This window comes from Mytilus edulis, chromosome 12, assembly GCF_963676685.1.
Source record: "Mytilus edulis chromosome 12, xbMytEdul2.2, whole genome shotgun sequence".
NCBI classification, from domain to species: domain Eukaryota; kingdom Metazoa; phylum Mollusca; class Bivalvia; order Mytilida; family Mytilidae; genus Mytilus; species Mytilus edulis.
In genome coordinates this window covers 7,940,665-7,962,520 of record NC_092355.1, presented here as the reverse complement: position 1 = coordinate 7,962,520, position 21,856 = coordinate 7,940,665, and the positions used below count along the sequence as shown (strand labels likewise).

Genomic DNA, 21,856 nt, shown 5'->3' with positions numbered 1-21,856 from the left:
TTATTAATCATTGACGTAAGATAACCCCCAAAAGCTGACTAAAGAAAAGACGCAACGGTAGGAAGACTCATACGGGATCAATATGAACTATTTGGGTTAAATATCTTTCTGATGCAAGGAATTTCGAATAACCCTGAAAAAAAAATAATGTGCGACGAATCACCCTTTATTTCTCCGATTGATATAAACCTTTGCAACTCTCAAATTTTACACGAGTTATTTCCTATGAAAATGACATCACTAATGTATGAAAAACAAAATGGCAACGTCGATGTAAGAACTGGTCCGTGGACTGGAGACGAAGAAACAAGTATTTGAAATCCATCTGGTGCCGAGGATAGCTTTCACAAACGGCCCTTTTAAGGGCCACCAATACATCACAGAAATAGTCTTTATTTGTTGTACAATTTAGTTCCTTGGCGAAACTGTTTTGAAAAATTATTTGTTACAACTTTACGACATGTTCAAGATCTTCTTTAACATGTGTTTTCAATGATTCAAAAGACCAGTTGGTATGGTTTAAACAAATGTGGCCCATTCGAAGCGATGCATATTTAACATTGTCCATCCTACAAATTTCTCTCACTTCGGACTGCGACCTCATATAAATAATCTTTAATTGTTGACAATTCACATTTTGTACTGTCCACAATTGTATATACTCAAAAAAAAATAGTCCAACATATGAAAAATACTCAACATCAAACATGTTGAAAACTTATATTAAGCGTGATACACATATCTATTTTCTGACACCTTTTTGAACCAAAAACCGGAAGTTGAAATCCTGTATTAAGACCAGTAAAAATGTTGTGTTAACCTGCTTTTTGTGTATTAGATATGTATTTACGACCAGCTCTCAGATACATGAAATCGTATGAAATGGACAATTTTTAATTTATTTTAAGTCATTGACTAATAAACATTGTTATACATTATTAGGCGATATTTGGATTTTTTTTGTATGCATCTAGAACTCGGTGATATGCATTTAAAACATGATATGAGTAGTATTTATACTTCTTAAGATTCAATCAATTAAAAATCTATAATTGGATCAATAAAGATAAATATACAATACAGATATAGGACAACGGTAATATTAATGTTTTTAAAGAATTAAGATCGAGAAAGCATTTCTATTGTGAAAAGAGACACATACACATCGTGATAGTGACCGAAAAACTCCTACACGATACCAGGCTTTAATTTGTTTGCTCCAAACGACCGTTTTGTCCACATGAAACTTATCAGTGGCGCGCGAATAAACTCCAAGAATCGAAGACCAACTCAAATATAAGGCAATAGAGATATGAACTGAAAATTTCAAGTTTGGCTATAGCAATATATATCTGGAGTTGAAAAACCTTCATGTTACGAACAATTAAAAAAATTATAAATAGTCAATTTACCGAAATGACTGCATATTTCATAATTTATGTAAACATGGATATGTGTAGTATGACTAGTGTAAACATATGTTTCAAGGGGATTTCACTCCTTACTTTTATTTACCCTGGCGGAGTCAGGATATGACCCCTGTTCAATTCCCAAAAATTGAATTTGTTACCTGGATTTGTTTTTTCTTAATCTATTTACAAGATTTGAACTGACGCCTTAAATTCACATATAATGTGAATACACAGGCACGTAACAATTTAGATTTGTAATCTCCATATGATGGGGCTAAGGGTATGTTGTCAATGCTCCTCAACTTGGTATTTGATTTGACCTTTCAACTGTTTTGATTTGAACGCCAGTGATGAATCTTATGTAGACGAAACGCGCGTCTGGCATACCAAATTATAAGCATGGTATCCTTGATGAGTTTTAACCGCTGTGAAAAGGGAAGTTGACAACGGGAAAGTTTAAATCGTAATGTTTGTCGTATATTTTAGATGTGTAAATGCTAAGAAATAGATCAATTATGAAGCAGACATTCTACTTTCGGTATTACCTAAAGGACAAGCATCCTTTGAATATGTGAAATAAAAGCAACCACTGAAGTGACAGGATATCATCAATGAATCATAAAGAGGAAAAAGAACTTAGAAAGATGTTCTTTTATCTTTGTCTTCGTGAACGTTTGTGTGAATTATGCTTCATATAAGTACACAAACAAGTCGGCCAATAGGGATGCACTATATGTACTTATTTCGTTTAAAGTTTGCAGTTGTTTGCACAAAGAAATCATCATGTTATACATTTCATACGTCCCAAGCGCTTTTTGGGATTTATCTTCATCAGGCACGCTCAAAGCCGAATATAGCCAAGGATGTATAAGAACTGAAACAATTAAAGAGCTTTATAACCAAAAAAGACCTAAAAAATAACCAAATCCATCTATATTGAAATACCGACTACTGGGCTGAGGATACGCTGATAGTCAACCAGCAGAGATATCGAACCAGCGCTGTAAAAAAGGAAAACAGCAAGTTATAAATTTCATGCGTTCGAGCACTTTTCTTGATTTATCTTTATCAGGAACGCTCTGTAACCATCTGATATCAACACATGCTTTTTATGATGTGCTCAAAATGGAGTTTATCAGACATTGGATGAAGAATGAACACGAGAACATAGATACAATAGATTGATTGATTGCACGTCCAGTGACAATCATGTCAATATAAATAAAAATAAGAAGATGTGGTATGATTTTCAATGAGACATCTCTCCGCAAAAGACCAAATGACACAGAAATTAACAGCTATAGGTCACCGTACGGCCTTCGTCAACGAACAAAGCCAATACCACATAGTCAGCTATAAAAAGTCCCAAAATCACAAATGTAAAAAAAATTCAAACGAGAAAACTATAAGACTAATTAATGTACACAAAAAGAACGCAAAACAAATCTGTAGTACAACAACAAACGACAATCACTGAATTAAAGACTCCTGACTTGTGACAGACACATACATACCAAATGTTGCGCGGTAAGACATGTTTATAACGGTATAATGGTAAAGTGATATGTAGATAACCACTCTTTTATACAATATCGCCATACTCTATCAGACTACAAAGTAACAATTAGGACACATTTCTGTCATTTCGATTCGAATAGTCTTTAACTAGTGGTACAGGATATGCCTACCATACCGGGGAATCTGAGATCACGCCAAGTTTTTAATGGCGTTTTATTGCTCAGTGTTTAGTTTTTCCATGTCTTGATTTATGAACTTGTATTTGTATCGTTGGCTTTCGTATGTTGTAGCATTTTCACTTCAACTCGACCCATGAGTTCTAAATGTCCACCTTTATCTTCCATCTCTTCTTTTTCATTTATTTAAATCCACAAAACCACATTATATTGATGTTTAATATGAACTTTACTGACATTTTCACATTGTGCCACAAAAACAAGTCTGCCTGTAAACTGTTAAAACTATTACCAACATCAATGTTTTGTGATGAAATATTATTTCTCAGAAGCATCACCAATACGTCAACCTCATATTTATTCATTATGTGATTGCAATTTAACAATCTAATACGCCGTCTCAGGATCTAATGAATACTGGGAAATTTTTAATTATTTTCATTATAATTTCAATCATTTGGTAAAAATGAAAGTAAATTTCTTTTTTAAAATTGTATTGTGATGTTAAAAATTAACCAAACTTACATCCTCCTAAGTTTTATATTCGACGAAAACAACCCCGATGGTAGACTGTTTAAGTTATTTTTTTCCATTTCTCTGGAAAAAAAATATCATTGATTTCAGTTGAAACACGTATTAGTTAAGGGCAAACCAATTTGAACTGCATTACTTCATGGAAAAAAGAGAAGAAAAATGGTCGTATGCATATAGTTTGATTTAGTAGTGCCTGTTCCATACAAGACTTTTTTTGTCTCACTGTGATTTATTTAATTTTGATTATTTTCGTCAAAAAAACTTTGTTGTATGCATCCCAAAAAGAACGCCCTTAAAGATATTACGTTTTTTTTTGATATAGTTGTTTTCATTATATGGTAATGATTTTTTTATTGGATGCTTGAAATCCAGTTGGAACTATTTATCTATTTTTAGGATCAAGATGATGTATGAGATGATTATTTCTTGCTTTGTTCTAAAACAACATCCAGAGTAAGATGGCTATATTGCTATGCATGTAGACCCTTTTCTCATGTCGATTTATCACACGTGCGTTTGAATTGATCGGAGCTATATATGCAATAGAAAAACGTGTATGTGGAAAAAAATCAGGGAGAAACTACTTTTGGAGCGGCATGGGGACAAAAATTTACGGAAGTCTTTTTTTTTTTGTATTGAAAAGTCATTTTCTCCTTACAGGAGTGGGAAAATCTAAAGAACTGGGAATCGAATTGGAGTGTCCTGAACAACGTTTAAATTCGTAAGGCGATTCGATATTCTATATTAAATATTTCACATTTCATTTTGAATAATTGCTTAGGTAATAGAACTCGATTTATTTTCTCATGAAACCCTTATGTACGGTATGGTGATTACATATTTACGACTATTTATGATCATTTTCATTGAGAATTATTGGTTCGATGACAGGACTACATTTTTATTCTTTTTAAATCTTCATGCACTGCATGTAATATTGTTACATAAGATTGTCCTTAAATTCAAAAGTATATGAATACAAAATTCTTTTCATATTCATTAAGCAAAATTACAAAAGACAAAACAATATTAGATATATTATGAAAATCAGATGCACTACTCTAATCACCAACCGGCTAATTTTGTTCCTTAATTCCAAAGTACAGGCAAAAATATAGCAAATTCTTTCCTACATACAATATTGGCTGGGACAAAACAAACGACATCTTACATACTCGTCCATACTCTTACAACGTGAAGGCGATAACCCGTCATTCATCGCGGTATCTAATTAGTAAAAGCAAAATTAAAAAATACCGAACTCCAAGATAATTTCAAAACGGGAAGTCGCTTATGAAATGTCAAAATTAAAAGCTCAAACACATGAAACGAATGGAAAACAACTGTCATATTCCTGACCTTGTACAGACATTTTCTTATGTAGAAATAAGTTGATTAAACCTGATTTTATAGCTAGCTAACCCTCTCTTTTTTTTTCTCTTTTTTTTTTTTTTTATTGATCTTTTTGGTGTTCAAACTACAGTGCATACATACATTTTTACAAGACATAAGTGAATGACATGACATGTATGGCATTGTTATACTATTGACATTATGCAAATAAGACATAGTAAAAAATTACAAGATAGTGGTGTGAATATTCAGTATATGATACGTCTTAAGAATACTTTGGAATACATTATACTATAACAATATTAAAGAATAAATTTAATTAAATAGCTTTCATAAATTCCCCCCATCTGTTGGCAAATGACTCGTGTTTGCCTTTAAAAATATATAAATATTCTAATATCTCCAGATGTCTTTTCAAAAATTTAAGAAAAGATTGCACAGATATGAACAGTCTGTCTAATTGTGTGTTCTTTACATAATAAATGTAATATTTTGCCTGTAGAATGCAATAATTTAGAACTAAGTTATCAGAACTCAATACACCAAAAATGACACAAAAATGTCTTTATTCAAGAATAGTTTTTCTCCAAAAACTGAATACCACCAATTTGAAAAATCTCTCCAAAATTGTTTTATTTCTGTACATTCAAAAGATTTATGCTCTATAGTTTCTATTTCTTTACAACTGGCACATTCATTAGTTAAGGAAAGTTTATATTTTTCAAGAAGATAATTATGTGAGACTATTCTGTATAGTAATTTATATTGAAAAGCTTGTAGTTTGCTTTCTATAGTACATTTGAAAGTTAATGAATAAATATTTTTCCATTGTTCGTCACCAATTTCTATATTAAAACTTTCTTCCCATCCCTCTCACTTGTTTGACACTAAAATACATTCCATCATATTGACATCATAATCTTAATATTTTTTTTTTTTTACCAAAATGTTGTCAATGTTTCTGTGACTTGTGATTTGTAGTTGCACCTCTCTTTTCAAGAATAAAGCAGTAATATAAAAAGATTATGCATTATACAACAAAAAATCTATTACAATGACGGTTATAAATATCATTTTCCAACTTTCTCTTTTCTGTAGATGGAGAATGGAAGAAAGCAAGAAAATTGAAAAGGAAATCTCATCACAGACTAATGAAGAATATCATGAAGTAAAAAAAACCAACGATAAACTTTATGTTTCACTTAAGGCTGTAAGGTTAAATGTCATTTAGTATTTGTTCCTCATATTTCATTTTAAGGGGTTTCACATGAGATTATAGAAATAAATGTCAACTGGTTTTGTTTTCTCATATTTCACTTTAAGTGGTTTCACATTCGATTATAGAAATAAATGTCAAGTGGTTTTGGTTTCTCATGTTTCACTTTAAGTGGTTTCACATGAGATTATAGAAATAAATGTCAACTGGTTTTGGTTTCTCATATATCATTTAGAAGGATTTTTAATGAGACAGTAAGGATAAATGTCAACTGTTTTTTGTTTCTCATATGCCATTTTGAAGGGTTTCAAATGAGGCAGTAAGGCTAAATTTCGACTTGTTTTTGTTTCTCATATGCCATTTTTAACGGTTTCAAATGAGGCTGTAGAAATAATATCAACTGGTTTTTGTTTCTCATAGAATAATTTTAAGGGGTTTTAGATGAGATTGTAGGGATATATGTCAATATTTTTTTCTCTCTCATGTATCACTTTGAGGAATTTGAAATTACTCTGTAGGGATATATAACAACTGTTTTTTGTTTTGTGTGTCATATATCATTTGAAAGAGGTTGCCATGAGGTAATAGGGATAATTGTATTTCTGTCTATTATATAATTCAAAAAGGTTTCTCATGAGATTGTAGGGATCATATCAACTTGTTTGTGTTTCTCATATATCATTTTAAAGGGGTTCTCATGAGGTTTTTGAGATAATATCAACTGGTTTTTGTTTCTCATATATTATTCAAAAGGGTTTCTCATGCGGTTGTAGGGATAATATCAACTGGTTTTTGATTCTCATATATCGTTTAACAAGGTTTCTTATGCGGTTGTTGGGATAATATCCTACTGGTTTTTGTTTCTCATATATCATTTGAAAGGGTTTCTCGTGAGGTCGTAGGGATAATATCAACTGGTTTTTGTTTCTCATATATTATTCAAAAGGGTTTCTCATGCGGTTGTAGGGATAATATCAACTGGTTTTTGTTTCTTAGATATCATTTGAAAGGGTTGTTTCTCATGAGGTTATACAATGTTATAGGGATAATATCAACTTGTTTGTGTTTCACATATATCATTTGAAAGGGTTTTTTCATGAGGTTATGGGGACAATCTCAACTGGTTTTTGTTTCTCATATATCATTTTAAAGGGTTTCTCGTGAGTTTGTAGGGACAATATCAACTGGTTTTTGTTTCTCATATATCATTTTGAAGGGTTTCTCATGAGGTTGTAGTAGGGAAAAAATCAACTGGTTTTTGTTTCTCATATATACTTTTGGAGGGTTGTATAATATGATGATGAAGGGTTAAATCGTAATTTGTTTTTTTTTCTCATATATTACCTTACGGGTTTCACAAGAGATTGTATGGATAAATGTAAACTGGTATTTGTGTCTCACATATTATTTTGATGGTTTTTAAAACTGGCTGAAAGAAAACATGAAAAACATGCCAACTGCATTTTAATTCAAATATATGATTTCAAACTATCTGAAATAAATGTCAATGTTTTCCCCCTCATATTTCTTTTTAGGGGATGTTCAGTTGACTCTATCTTAAAGATACTTCTATATATTTGTTATGTGCTATTTTTTCAATAACAATTTTATATTTATAGAAAAATGTGTTTTAAAGGATTCTTTCGGTAGCTTTCAAATGCATCAATAGAGTTCATTCAGTTTAAAATGTTTATCTGTGAGCAATATTTGTCCGCATGTTGTATGATACCTTTTTCTAATATGAAGTGGCGCCTTGTGGCATGTATTTAGTATACTAAGTAGTACAACTGCTGACATTACTTTTTGTTTGAATCATTTAATATTTGGCTTTCGCAATAAATCTTGATAGAAATTTGTAGTTTTCTTCTTTTTGTATACAATAACTTAATAATAAAAAAAAACATGACCAATCTTACACAACATATAAGGTATACCGACAGCAATCTTGAACATGTCATATAGTGAACATATAACACTTTCAATAACATATGCTGGCATGAGCATGCCATGTTATCATTAAATAACGCCTTCAAACCATATACTGAAAAAAATCCATCACAAACATAATATATCGGGCAATTATCACCATACAATATACAAACTATGTTATTCATTTATAATATAGAGATTTCATAACGCCATAACAAACATACCACTGATCTACTGTATAACATTTCAAACAACATACAATATACTTCATATTGTAAATACAGAAACTATTACGTCCATTTATAATTTTCTATTTTTGAAGACTGAACGAAAATGCAGAATTGATTATTACAGTTTCAGGGAAAGCTTCATGCATATAAACGATTCTGATATAAATAAAAAAGTAAAATAACAAGAATATTGAGCATCCGAGGAGTATTCCAATCGGAAAGTCTGTGAGCAAATGGCAAAATTAAAACCCAAAAGACATGAAACGAATGGATAACTATTGTCATATATGTTTGACTTGTAAAAGGCATTATCTAATGACGAAAAAGGTTTTATGGCTAGCTAAATCTCTCACGTTTATGACAGTCGCATAAAATTCATTTATATTGACAACTTTGTATGAACATAACAAACAGACATAGTTGGTTAATATGTAAAAATAAATAGGGGCACAGCTGTCTGCAATTGGTTATGATATTAATTACTATAAAAAGAAAGAAAAAAAAACATACATCAAAAAAGGAAAACAAAGCGACATACAGACAATACACATTGGCAAAAACACAAGACACCATTACAAAAAGTAAGACATTCTTTGCCATACCCTAATTCATCAACGATCGGCTCAGAAGTTTAACAAAGTCTGAGTAGCAGCTGCGGGCTCTTAAATACGAATTATCATTATTATAATATTCACTCCGTCGCGTTTTTCTCATTGGTAAAAATCTCGCAAAAATTTCTGAATTAACAGATAACGCAATGAAAACAAAAATACCATTTTCTGATTTTTTTTATCTAAAGTTTATGCATATTTCATGCATATTTCATGCATCGGAAAAGCAAGGAGGATCTATTCGGTTATTATCAAAGTAATGATGACATGCTCCATATATATATATGAGGTATAGTAGTTTTTAATATAGTGAAATGTCGATTCTCAAATTGGTTAGCGGGTTTTGATTAAATTTCTGTTAGACGGCAAAGTTTCTTACTAAAAAGGATCTGAGAACAAATTAATTGTCCTTTATTCACAAATATAGTCCCTAGTGTGGACAGTTTATTTTTTTTTTAACACAATTCCATAATTATTTTCTAATATATTGCATTGAATGATAAGCAAAGTAGAGGAATGAAATTACATGATAAACACATTTGGGTGATGAATTTTTAGGCAAATTAGTGATATTGTCCAGTTCAAACATTAATTTGACCGCGGCTGTCAAACATAATTATTGAACTCCTTATCAATTTAGCAGACTTTCCTTTAATATTTTTTTTTATCTTTTGTCGCAAAGTTATACAGTAAACTGAAGAAAAAAAATTGAGATTTTGGTTTTGTTGTGTTTTGTTTTCTCGTGTTTTTCGTTTTGTCTTCAAGAGATGTTCTATAAAATAGCTGTTCTCGTGCAAGTATTAATGTAAAAAAAAAGATTCGGTATAATTGCAAATGAGACAACTCTTACAACATACCAAATGACACAGAAATTAACAACTATAGGACACCATATGGACTTCAACATTGAGCAAAGCCAATACCGCATAGTCAGCCATGAAAGGCACAGAAACAACTAAATTTAAAGTTAAAACAATTCAAACTAGAAAATTTACGACCTAATGTATGGGCAAAAACATAAACTAAAAAAAAATATGTTTCTTAGAGTCAGTTGGCCTGCTGTTCATTATGGGGAGTATTAGATATTCCTAGCTATCTCGGAATTTAGCAAACAATTAAAATTGCTAGTTAAGTATATCGTCAAGTATTCGGAATTTCGATGGGGAATAACTGTGCACCACTTATTTAAGACCTGTTTCTGTATTTTTGTGAGCTACCATCTATGACTTAAATAAAAAAGACTCATCGAAACAACATCTGATTAAAAAATGTAATAACATTTGTAAATATGTGGATGATATATTGGCTCTCAATAATAGCGACTTCAAAATTTTTACTTTTGAGATTCGTCCTGCCGAACTGGTTTTAACTTAAGCTAATACTGACAATAAACACTGCCCTTTTCTGGATTTTGATATATGTGTCTTTAACGAGAAGCTTTATATCAAAATGTATGATAAAAGAGAACATTTTTCATTTCCTATTCTTAATTATCCATTTTTAGATGTTATTTTGTTATATATCTGAACTTGTTCGATTAGTTCGTTTATGTAGTATTTAATAACTATTACAACCGGATTTTTTGATATCACAAACTAGTCAAAACATTCATTACATTTTATCATTGGCACAAAGACATCATTCGTAAATATAAATCAACATGCAGACATCTTATACGTTTAGTTATTTCGCATCCAACAAATTATGATAATATTCTTTACAAAGCACACAAATGTCGACGTTTACTTCAAAAGCTAACCAAACCTTTAAACACACTTCTTCAGAAGGGATATTGTTACGATACTGTTATCAATTAATTAAAGATTTTGGTATTAATATTGATTTACTCATGGGTCTTTATGTCGGAAATAAACACATTTATTATAAAACCAGTTGTTGGCATGATACGGTTAATGTTCTTCTCATATATTTTATAATGGTATGATTCTAAAACCCCAACGGGAGGAATTGCGCTTGATTTTCATTTGATGACGACATGATTGTTTCATCCTTTAAAATTAAGTCTGGAGCTGGCATGTCAGTACATGTAACTCTACGTTCTTCTTTGTTAATGTTTGTATCATTGTCATTTTACTTTCTTTTGAGTTTTGTTACCTATTCTGACATCGGACTCAAATCTCTTTTAAAATTTACTTTTATTGTGTGTAAACTATGTGTATAGTGTGTATTTGTTTATTCCTCATTGGCTAGAGGGACAGGGGATGGTCCTTTCCCAAGCCAGGAACCTCAGGCCTTTGTTAGTCCTGTAGATTTTAATAATTTTAGTTCATGTATGTTTTTAAGTTTAGTATGACGTCCAATTGCACTGAACAAGTATTCGTTTTTATTTATGGTCATCTGAGACCCACCTACGGTGCAGGATTTTCTTGTTGCATTGAAGACCAATAGGTGTCCTTCGGCTGTTTTATGCTCTTTGGTCGGGTTGTATGCCTCTTTGACATATATTCTATATTTCTATTCCCGAATTTATGATTGAGAGTTCTTCGTTTTGCATAGAAACTTGCTAATACTGAAGATCGTTTATTGGCCTTAAGATTCTATTGTATTTGCCGATTCGTAGACTCATTAACATTTATATCCTGAGGTCACATCCAGTTTTTGTTTGGGTTCGTGTTGCTTAGACTTTAGTTTTCTATGTTGTGTCTTGGGTGCTATTATTTGTCTGTTTGTCTTTTCATTTTTAAGTCATGGTGTTTCAGTTTCTTTTCTATCTATGAGTTTGACTGTTTCTCTGGTATCTTTCGCCCCTCTGCTTTAAAATCCATGTATATTTGTATTAATTAGGAGAGCTGTTTTTTCTCATACAACTGATATCACACGATCATGAAATACTCTACTTTTTTTCTCATATCGGACACATTTATAAACATAAAGCTTTTCCCTGTAATTTCAATAACTGATCTTGCTTTTTTGTTCAGTCTTCAAAAATAGAAATGATACTTGTAAATGGACGCCATAATAACTGTGTTTACAGTAGTAAGTGTATTGCATTTTGTTTTAAATGTTATACAGTAGATCAATGGTATGTGTGTTATGGAGTTATGAAGTCTCTATATTATCAATGAGTAATATACTTTGTATCTGGTATGGTGTTAAGAGTCCGATATAGTATGTTTGTGATAAATTTTATTTAGTATATGGTTTGAAGGCGTTATTTAATGATAACATGGCATGATCATGCTGGAATATGTTATTGGAAGTGTTATATGTTCACTATATGACATGTTCAAGATTGCTTTCGGTATCCCCTTTATGTTGTGTAAGATTGGTCATGGTTTTTTTTATTATTCAGCTATTGCATAAAAAAAAAGAAAACTACAAATTTCTATAGATTTATTTTGAAAAGCCTGAATGAACTATATAGATACATTTGAAAGCAACCCGAAAGAATCTTAGACAAATTTTTCTAGACCATCACTCAAAATAAAATATGAGGAAAAAACACATTGAAATTTATAACCGTTGCCAAAAATGATATATTAGAACCAAACGCAGTTGATAATCAACCAAAAATACATGAGACACAAACACTAGTTTACATTTATTCCCTACAATCTCATGTGAAATCCTTAAAGGTAAAATATGAGAAACAAAAAAGGTAAACATTTAGCCCTTTAGTGTCATGTACAACCCTTCAAAATGATACATGAGAAACAAAAACCAGTTGATATTATCGCTACGTCCTAATGAAAAACCCTTCAAAATGATACATGAGAAATAAAAACCAGTTGATATTATCACTACGTCTTAATGAAAAACCCTTCAAAATGATGCATGAGAAACAAAAACCAGTTGATATTATCGCTACGTCCTAATGAAAAACCCTTCAAAATGATACATGAGAAATAAAAACCAGTTGATATTATCACTACGTCTTAATGAAAAACCCTTCAAAATGATGCATGAGAAACAAAAACCAGTTGATATTATCCCTACAACCTTAATGAGAAAATTTTCAAAGAATATATGAGACACAATCTAATGTGAAATCCCTTAGAAAAGTATATGAGACACAAATACCCGCTTACATTTATCCCGACAATCTCATGTGAAATCCCTCAAAATAATATATGAGACACAAATACCAGCTTACATTTATCCCGACAATATCATGTGAAATCCCTCAAAATAATATATGAGACACAAATACCCGCTTACATTTATCCCGACAATCTCATGTGAAATCCCTCAAAATAATATATGAGACACAAATACCAGCTTACATTTATCCCGACAATATCATGTGAAATCCCTCAAAATAATATATGAGACACAAATACCAGCTTACATTTATCCCGACAATATCATGTGAAATCCCTCAAAATAATATATGAGACACAAATACCAGCTTATATTTATCCCGACAATCTCATGTGAAATCCCTCAAAATAATATATGAGACACAAATATCAAATTACATTTATCCCGACAATCTCATGTGAAATCCCTCAAAATAATATATGAGACACAAATACCAGCTTACATTTATCCCGACAATCTCATGTGAAATCCCTCAAAATAATATATGAGATACAAATATCAGCTTACATTTATCCCGACAATCTCATGTGAAATCCCTCAAAATAATATATGAGACACAAATACCAGTTTACATTTATCCCGACCATAATATGTCAAATCCTTCAAAACTATATATTACAAAAAAAACCAGTTGATATGTATCCCTACAGCAATATATGAAATTCCTAAAAGTGATAAAATAAGAACTATTTGCATTTATCCCTAAAATCTCATCTAAAATCTCTAAACAATTTTGCTATGAGAAACAAATACCAGTCATTTATCCCTTTTATCTCATGTCAAACCCTTTAAGGTGATATATGAGAAACAAAAACAAAAAAGAAGATAACAACTAACCCTTCAGCATCATGTACAACTCCTCAAAATGATATATGAGAAACACAAACATTTGATGCTATCACTATAGCCTCATAAGAAACCCTTTTAAATGAAATATGAGAAACGAAAACCTGTTGATAGCAAATCTGCAGCTGCGTGGGAAACCCTTCAAAATCATATATGAGAAACAAAACTAGTTAGTATTCCCAAAACCTCATGAGAACCCCTTTAAAATAATATATGAGAAACACAAACAAGTAAATAAAATCCCTTAAGTCTCATGAGAAACCTTTTCAAATGATATATGAGACACAAATACCAGTTAACATTTATCCCAACGATGTTACGTGAAATCCCTCATAATTATATACATACCAAAAAAACAGTTGATATGTATCCCTGCAGCATAATGTCAAATCCTTCAAAGTGATAAATGAGAGAACAAAACTTTTAACATTTATCTCTGCAATCTCATCTAAAATCACTAAACAATATTCCATAAGAAACAAAAACAAGCAAATGACATTTATCCTTAAAAGCCACAAGTGAAACATGTAATTCATTGTTCCTCCGGGTTCATTTTAATTCATGATATTCTTCATTTATCCATGGTTGGATGTCCTTTTAAATTTTCTTGCTTTCTTCCATTCTCCTTCTACAGAAAATAGAAAAGTTGAAAATAGTTATAAAAGTCATTGTTTAGATTTATTGTTTGTGTATACTTTCATATAAACTATTATTTATTATTATTATATCAAAGTTGTATGCTTGAAAAGAAAAGGTGAAGATAAAAATGAGCAATCACAAACCACAAACCACAAGTTACAGAAACATTGACAACACCTTGGTACAAACAGTAAGAAATACACTAAAACAGAACTAATTGGATCAAGCAATTCAAACTATTCCGAAAACCTAGAATCGTCTTATCATGATATATGATAAAATAATTCTTTTATGATTTGCAAATTACGGAAAACATTTATATGATTGGTCTAGAAGGCTACCTGTAGTGGCTCTGGAATGTTTTAGTTTTTTTTAAACAAAATTGAGGAACTAATTTTCGTAAACAAGATCAAGGCGATAATAACACAAACTATCTCGACGTTTAAAACATTAATTAAGGAGGTACTTAGGTGAGGTCAGGTGAAAATTAACAAATTTAGAATTTAAAATTGATACTATAAGCTGGTAGAGCATTCGTTAAGAATGAATATAAGCTAAAACTATTGATAGGTCATGGATCTCCTTTTCGAGATATTTGAGATTTACAATATGGCGGGAAAAGGCTGACTCGGACTTTTACCTTATATTTACCTTAAATTTACACTGGTATTATTTGGGTCTCAAAACAAAAGAAAGAAAATCAAGAATCTTCTAAAATTTTGGTAACTGACCTTTCATGACCTATTAAGTCTTATAAGAAAAAAAATGGATTTTATAGGGCAAAATATTTTACATTGTGCTATCCGGAAAAACACCAAGCAGTCCGAACATTTGACACAAATTCCAAAACCTCACCTAATCACATCCTTAACACTAAAAATTGTCAAAAAACGTTAACCATCAGCACGTTTAAATACTATCATCCGTAAACAAAATCTTAAAATAAACAACAGATACATGGCTTCTTTATCTGAGGCTTTTTTGACTTTATAATCGCTTTTTGTGGGTTCAATTTAAAACTATATTTTCCTTGACGTATCATATTCTAAAAAGAGACATTACATGAGTGTAAGGACACGATGATAAGTTTTTCCTGTTAGAGGTTACTGATATATTTATTTGCGACAAGATATGTTGATTTCCTCAATAGAATAAATAGTAGAATTATCTCGCCTATGACAAAACAAAAAGTTATCAAAGTGTTGTTATTTGCGGACCTGTTCCGTCTTATTGTCTTTCGTTGAAAAGTACACAAATAGCCAGACTGTCATTTTTTTTTATTATTGTTTGTTGTTGTAATACTACATTTACTTTTGAACTTATTATTGGGATTTTGTTTAATATTCTATTCCTTTTATGTATCTTAGAAAACATTAAGTAGGAAAATAATGCTTTTAAAATCAAGTGCAGATTTAACCTATAATGATTAGGAGTATTTATATTTACCGGAATTTTAGTTTTTGCCTGCATCTTTGCACGATTCTGAAAAAAAGAATTGGTCGGCATTATATGAAACTGAAGAAAACAAATGAGTTGCATTTCTGTCGCGATTTATATTTTTTAGGTCGTATTGGTTCACTCGCATATTTAAAATAAAAAATGTAAAATTAATACTAATGGTGAAATAAAAAAAATAAAAAATAAAAAATAAAAATTAAAAATTCCACAAATAGTACAATTATTTAAATGCAAGATATTTACGATACATATTAGATATACTAACAATATATTTTTTTACTTATGCACCTATATTCACCTGGTTTTATCACAGGAATCTTCTACGGAGGTGTTTAACCTCAAAAGTCATTAGATAGACTATCATTGACGTTTTGAGACCCTTGCAAGTAGTTCCTGTGCTTCCGTGTAGCGACTTCAGTAAATAGTTATCAAAAGTACCAGGATTATTATTTAATACGCCAGACGCGCACTTCGTCTACATAAGACTCATCAGTGACGCTCAGATCTAAATAGGTATATAGTTGACGACCATTAAGGACCAAAAATTCCCAAATATTGATGGCAATACTGATAAGGTAATTTATTCCTGGCATAAGGAAATCTTTAGTTTTTCAAAAGATTCAAAGTTTTGTAAAAGGTATATCACTAATTTATAAGAAATCCATAACATATTCCAGAACTAAGAATGTAATTGGAATATTTGTGCACCACTTAGAATGCATCTATGACGTCCATTCACAGAAGCAGAAATGTACGAAAAAGTATTAGATACATTGGCCTTTAAATGAACGTAGTCTTGTCAAATGTGCCCTTGTCTTGGGTTAAATAGTTGTACAGTTTTAACATCACTGTTTCAAATATCACAATTAGAATGCATTGACTTTTTACCGGGAAATGCCAAGCAATAGTATGATACACAACTGTCAACAAAACTGATATGCAACAATTATAATATAACTTACTGTGACATTTTTCCAGAGAACATATTTTTCTCTCTATATCACTTCCAACACAACCATTTCCATTTCCAGTAGGGATAGGGTTGTCACATCGTCTAGCTCTAATTCCTATTCCATGACCACAGGAAACAGAACATCTCACAGACGACCAGAGGCCCCAATGTCCATCAACTATGATACAAAAGAATAGAGAATATTGTTAAAAAATATACGTGGCTTATATTCAGTATTGCAAGGTGATGGTGATTTAAACATTTTTTTTTCAAGTATTTTGTGCTTTATTTGTATAAGGCTTAAAGACATATCTGCTTCATTTTTACATTAGCTGTGTATACTTCAATCTTGTATATGTTGTAATTGAGAAACACTAAACGTTTCAGAATCGATTTTATCCATTATTGAAACTTGATTTTGAAATTATATTGAAATTAAGATTCCAAAGTCCTCAGGCAGAGTGGTCCATACATGGATTTCAAAGTCCTCAGACAGAGTGGTCCATAAATGGATTCCAAAGTCCTCAGGCAGAGTGGTCCATACATGAATTACAAAGTCATCAGGCAGAGAGGTCCATACATGGATTTCAAAGTCCTCAGGCAGAGTGGTCCATACATGAATATCGAAGTCCTCAGGCAGAGTGGTCCATACATGGATTTCAAAGTCTTTAGGCAGAGAGGTCCATAAATGGATTTCAAAGTCCTCAGGCAGAGTGGTCCATACATGGATTTCAAAGTCCTCAGGCAGAGTGGTCCATACATGGGTTTCAAAGTCCTCAGGCAGAGTGGTCCATACATGGATTTCAAAGTCCTCAGGCAGAGTGGTCCATACATGGATTTCAAAGTCCTCAGGCAGAGTGGTCCATACATGGATTTCAAAGTCCTCAGGCAGAGTGGTCCATACATGGATTTCAAAGTCCTCAGGCAGAGTGGTCCATACATGGATTTCAAAGTCCTCAGGCAGAGTGGTCCATACATGGATTTCAAAGTCCTCAGGCAAAGAGGTCCATACATGGGTTCCAAAGTCCTCAGGCAGAGTGGTCCATACATGGATTAGATTCCAAAGTCCTCAGGCAGAGTGGTCCATACATGGATTAGATTCCTAAGTCCTCAGACAGAGTGGTCCATACATGGATTCCTCAGGCAGAGTGGTCCATAAATGGATTAGATTCCAAAGTCCTCAGGCAGAGCGGTCCATAAATGGATTAAATTCCAAAGCCCTCAGGCAGAGTGGTCCATAATGGATTAGATTCCAACGTCTTCAGGCAGAGTGGTCCATACATAGATTTCCTCAGGCAGAGTGGTCCATATATGAATTCCTCAGGCAGAGTGGTCCATACATGAATTAGATTCCAAAGTCCTCAGGCAGAGTGGTCCATACATGGATTTCCGCTCCAAAGTCCTCAGGCAGAGCGGTCCATGCATGGATTTCCGCTCTATGTCCCTTTTTGTCACATAGTGCATCAAGTTTTTAATTATCTATTCATCTTTGGTCTTAGTGTTTTATCGTTCTGAATGAAAATGACATCGGAAGCTACAATTCAAGCATTTATTCCAAATTAAAAAACAAAAGCATTGTAACTAATTTTTTTTAATGTTCGTATGAATTTTAAAATAACAAACCGACCGTTCAAATGGAAATAAATGTACGCTTAAAACACAATCCCTTGTTTTGTTTCTTTCTGACTTTAACAGTATGTAGGAGATTTCATTTTCAAGACATGCATGTGCATTAATAAAAAATCAAACAAATTTCAATTCGAATTCGGTAAGTATAACATCTGTTAATATTGTTACAAAGTTGACAGTGCTGCTTTCAATATCGTAGCAACTAGTATAGCCGTTATGTCTTAGATATCTATCTATGTCGGCCGATAAGCTACGTAACTAGCCTATCAACATGACGTGATGGGTTATATCCTTTCTGACGCCTTTTTGGATTTTCTAGATAACATACATTTTTGGGTCTATCTAGATCTATTAAGCCGCTAGACTAGCTGCAAGTTCGATAGTAGCCCAACGTACCACCTACCATATTAAACGCAATCCAAATATAATATGTATTGGAGTGTTACGTAAGTTTACTAAAAAATACTCTCTACTACTGATGCCTCTTTTGCTGCCGTACCATTTATTGACCAGGTTTAAGTAGTAGTGATACCAGCAACACATGTCTATTGAAAATATGTATTGATAAATTCTTCACTGTTATGTGATGCACACATATGTATTGATTAAATGGATGGATTTGTGTTTAATGCATAGTTTTGAATGTACTTTAAATATACATTCTACTCTGCTATGTGGTTGACACATCCTTATTGAATGGATGAATGATGATCTTTTACATTTGGTTGTAATTATTACAGCATTTCACATGTTAATGTAATTTGAATATGAACCTTGAATATGAATTTGGAAGACATGTTATCCTACCGAAATGATTCAGACGCGCACACACGCTTGAAGACACCTCTGACACAGCAGAGAAGCAGCAAATACAAAGTTCGTGATTTGATCCGGCCGAGATCTTAATAATCACCTTCTGCATCACAGGTGAACATGCTAACTATAGACCACCAAAGCGGTTGAAATATATTTAAAGAAACAGTCAATAGTTTTACAAATACACATTTATGTTGCATAATTACTATACAACTAGACAACAAATTCGTCTTCTTCATGTAATGATTAATAGTGACAAAAGTTTCTATAACGATAGAAAAAGTCTTCTGAACATTTTTAATTTCTTTAAGCCTTGCTTTTTTCATCCCTAAGAACTTCTAAGTTCTCTTATCACACTGTTTTGCGTGTTTCAGTTTGGTAAGTCGAATAAGAAAATCAAGCACTAGAGTTCCAAAATAGCCGCTAAGTAAAATAACTCAAACTCAAAATACGTGGTATTGAAATCTGCACACACCATGACCAAGAAGAAAAACGACGAAAAGGAATCCAAATATTTACACAACACTATACAGAAAAATAAATATAAGCAACAAGAGACCCACTCAAAACAGTAATTAATTTAAGGTGCCCCAGAAGTATCTGTACATAAACAGGCGTATAAGTTAGTAATGTTCCCGCGCAAACTATAATTCATATAAGGGATAACACTATGAATATGAGGGTGAGATTTAAATATACACAATTGAGAAAAAAAAATACTCGCATCAACCACCATGCTTTCATCATCAAATTGGTATCTCATCAAGTTTTACTTTAGAATAGGCCCAAATGCACATTAACCGAACTACATTGCGACCATACCCATGAATGTGTGATTTTGATATGAAGAACGTTCATATAAATGAGTGTCAAGTTTAAGAAATTATAAAAAAAAGTATTGGTTAAAACCACACCAAATAATTTAAATATAAATGGAAATTTTCTTTATAAACAAATGTTTTAATTGTGTTTAGTTTTGTTTGATTTTGTTTAGTTTAGTGTTAGTAAAATATTATTTTTACTTTTGTTTCTATGAATGTTGGCCAACTGACATTCCGATTATCCTACGTCTTTACAATGGTCTTTTTAAACTTAAAAACAATTTTCAAGATGTATAAAGAAATGTCTTTATACGAAATATATTTCTATGTTGATTTTCGATAATATGTAAAAAGTAAAATAACAAAAATACCGATCCTTAAGGAAAATTCAAAACGGAAAGTCCCTGAACAAATGGCAAAATCAAAACCTCAAAGACATCAAACAAATGGAAAACAACTGTCATATTCTTGCTTTTTATAGCAAGCTAAACCTCTCACTTGTATGACAGTCGCATAAAATTCGATTATATTGACAACAATGCGTGAGGAAAATTAACAGGCATAATAGGTTAAAATGTCAAAATTGGGGTACAGTAACTATTTAAAGATGTCATGTGGTGTTTCGTTGAAAGTTCAACTTAATTCTGGCTCTATTTCATTTGATTAATACCATAAATCTGACGATAAGTCTTTTTCACTGTCTAACTACATATCTAACATGTTTAAGACAAGGATTGCGAATTTTATATATATTTTTGTAAGAAATATTTACCAGGACAATCTTCTAGATTACAAACTGACGATTCGTTGTCGACACCTTGACAATTTTTTCCGCCGTCAGAAGGTGAGGGGGTGTTGCAAGTTCTATTTCGATATATCATGCCATTACCGCATGTCATGGAACACGATGTTGTTGTCCACGATCCCCACTGACCATCAACTTAGGAAATGAAAATATATAAAATAAAATGTATTTGTAAAACCTTGCAATATATTTCGTATCAGTGAGAAAATTTTCTCCAAACATCGATTTGTTTTAATCTATAGTATGATTCATATTATTCGACTGGCTTTCAAAATTATAGTTGTACCTCCAGATTTGTTAACCTTTTAACTGTGTAACGCCCAAGTAATTAGATGCCTAGAAGAGAATATAACATCAAACGTTAATGAAGATAGTGATGCATCTTTATGAGCTTATCAGTAAACCCTGACCATTCTTCTATAGTGATTTTACCTTGATTGTCAAGCATTCCTAAATATTAAAATAACAAAATTACAGAACTCCAAGAAAAATCCATAACGGAAAGTCCGTAATAAGATGGCAAAATCAAATGCTCAAACACATCAAACGAATGGATAAAAACTGTCATATTATCGGGTGAGTCATTTGTCTATTTAAGAAATGGTGGATCAAAACCTGGTTTAATAGCTAGCCAAACCTCTCACTTGTATGACAGTCGCAAGAAATTTCATAGACATCGGATTTGTTATTACAGGTTATGCATGTGTACATGAATACATCAAATGTGTTTTTCTTCTGTTAAGAGTATGGTTTCTAGTTCAAATAAACCAATTTGACATTGTATGATTATTTTTTCATTACCTTTCTATTTATAATAACTTATACAAGGGACGACATCAAAAGATCGAT

At 31.9% G+C, this 21,856-nt stretch overlaps 1 protein-coding gene across 1 annotated transcript in view; it reads right to left on the bottom strand.

Annotated features, from left to right (window-relative positions):
- LOC139499615 (platelet glycoprotein V-like) overlaps nucleotides 1–21,856 on the bottom strand; it is a 45,129-nt gene that overhangs the window by 6,410 nt on the left and 16,863 nt on the right. The window lies entirely within an intron of this gene.